The sequence below is a fragment of the Lactuca sativa genome, chromosome 8, assembly GCF_002870075.4.
Source record: "Lactuca sativa cultivar Salinas chromosome 8, Lsat_Salinas_v11, whole genome shotgun sequence".
NCBI classification, from domain to species: Eukaryota; Viridiplantae; Streptophyta; class Magnoliopsida; order Asterales; family Asteraceae; genus Lactuca; species Lactuca sativa.
This window is the reverse complement of record NC_056630.2, coordinates 32,849,098-32,852,021: the sequence shown is the minus strand read 5'-3', so window position 1 is coordinate 32,852,021 and position 2,924 is coordinate 32,849,098.

The window sequence follows — 2,924 nt, the reverse complement described above, 5'->3', positions numbered from 1 at the left end:
AATACAAACCTTTTGCAGAGCCCATATCAGTTAAAGATGTACATTGATATTATCTCCAAATACGCATTACCAAACTATCATATATTTTTTACAATACCACACTATTGTATCTTTTTTTACATAGCCTTGTAATTTTAACTTCATTTTTCACTTCTTGATTCTACTCTTATTTTTTCAAAGTTCCATGGTGACACAAAAGTAGCCAAAAACAGTTCATAGCTCTCTACAAATTAATATCACTCAACGATTAATTTATTTTGTTTTTCTCAAATATAAAACAATATATGTTTTCAAATTCACAATTTGGTGTCAATCTGTACTGAGTGCTAATCTCCCGTGAGCCGCAAGACCAAACAATATCTACAAGCTTGATTGGTTGTCTTGATATCTATCATACCAAAATCAAACACAATCTATGACAAATAAACATTAATTGAAAAAGATAAATGAAACAAAATCTATGACAAATAAACATTAATTGAAAAGGATAAATGAAGAAGATAAACTTCATTAAATGTTTTATTTATTATATGTGAATGTTATAGAGTAACTGGATAATGAAAATTGAAGAACCATAAATACCAATTAACCCTAATATAAGAACTTAATTTAAATCTAAAATTCAATTTCAAATATGAACCATCTCAAAGATGTACAAGTAGTTCAAAGTTAAACAACCCATCTTTCAAGACAAATTTACACATGATTAAATATATGTTGGCAATTCAAGGACCAATGTTTCATTAAATGATTCAAAGCATTTAGATAAATCTCATTTTATCAATTAACAAAAACTTAGTCAGCACGACAAACACGACAGACCGGAGAAGATATGCACCTTGCTGGAATTAAGAACCACTCCCCTTGGATTTTGTTTTCCTTTACATCTCAAAGATGATGTGGTGTGTACCAAAGAGCATACAAATTAATGAAGTACATAAGAGTTTTTAAAGTTATGATGTCTAAAGATAAAAAAAATTATAATGCTCAACATAGGGATAACCGTTGGTTCACAAGTTCATGTCAAGTTTTATTGCTTTGTTAAACATCATGACTTGTGATGAACCTGTAAAATCAAAACACAACCAGTGAAATCAAAACTTACAATGAGTATCAGATCAATCCAAACACCTACAACCTTCGAGCAAGAAAATTGGGCAGCAACCATGGAGTTCTAGACTCTTGTCAACCACCATTTAATTATAGAACTTATGTGAGGTTCATTATTATCACAAATCTTTTCCTTCAAGGGAAAATTGTCCAACAAAGTAACATGCCCACACAACACTGTAGAAGCATGTCCTCTTTATTCAAAACCTAAATATCAAAATATCAACCCTAAATAAAATAAATTACCAGCAAAAACACACACAAAAAAAAACAAAAAAACAAAAAAACAAAAAAACAAAAGAATAGAGGACCCTTGTATAATACCCAAGAGATTTCATGCTTCAAGGAGCCACCACGGTTTTACTTTGAATGGAGGCTTGGATTTTGATTTTATATAGATACCGAAAGAAAAAATGGAACCATATCTGAAAAATAACCAAGAAGATCGTTAGTGTTTTGGATCCAATGAAGGAATAAATTCAAGTGAAACACACGAAAAAAAAAAGTTCATACTGGAGTTGCCTTTTTTCGATCTGGTCACTGGAGAGAAAAAAACAAACAAATCATTATTCTTGTTGGATGTTAGGTTAATCTTCAAATCAAGACTATAAATCAAAAAATTAAACCTATAAACATATCTAAAAACAAAAATAAAAGCATCAAAAAAGGTATTATGTGATGATGATGGAGACAAATGAGTATTGACGGTGGTGGCTGTTTAGAGGTGGTGAGAGGTGAAATCATAAGCTGCAAGTGTACACACATTATACACTGGAAATGCATCCTGTTTTATGCTCAGTACTCATGAATCTTCAGATTTCATAACCGAGATTCATCATATTCACCACAGATTCATGAGTCAAAAATCAAAATAGATTAGGAGAGCACGCAATAGGGAAATCATATGATGCAACCTCACACATATGGGATTACATAAAAGCTCACCTGGTGCAGATAATGGCCAAAACGAAGTCGCCGATAAGGGAAGCAGGAGACAGAATGGTTGTGTTTGGTTATCTAGGGTTTAAAAGGGAGAGAAAGGGGTTTACATTCTTGAATGGAGTAAGAGAAAAGGATAGGAAGGGAGCTTGGCTATAGGCTTTATAACAGGGAGGAACAAAGGGGCGTAGAGTTCAAATTTTGAAAATTGAATCACGACATTTAAGGATATTTGCCAACGCAATTGGGATCTATAAGGTTTCAAATATTGAATGCATCCGCATATGAGGGAAGAAGATTAGATACGGTGAGGATTATAAGAATGGATAAAGGTTATGTTAATATTTATTATTATTTTATTGGTGAATACTTGTACTATCAACTTAATGATTTGGACGTCTTAAAAAAAATATTATTATTATATTCAATATATTTTTAGAAATAGTAAGATTTCTTTTATAAGATAGTAAGATATATATAGGCTTAGGTTATTCTATTCTAACTAATTATTGTGCGGATATCGTATGCTATGATAATTATTAAGAGAATAAGTTGTTTAGCAATGCGAATATGTTCAATCTTACATAACTATTGTCATTAACACACATTCTCACTAATTAAATCGCCTATAAGGTTATTATACACTTATTATTATTATTTTCATTTCTGTCAAAACGTTTGTCAGAATGTTTATTGGGTCATATTATGTTAGAATGAAAATGAGTGAAAAACAATGTGCGAGAACAAAAATAAATAATAATGAGCGAGAATGCATGAAAATGACGATATTTTTTGTAAGGTTGAATGTATTCACAGTGCTAAACAACTTATTCTCTTAGTAATTCTCATATCATACGATATTCGCACAATAATTA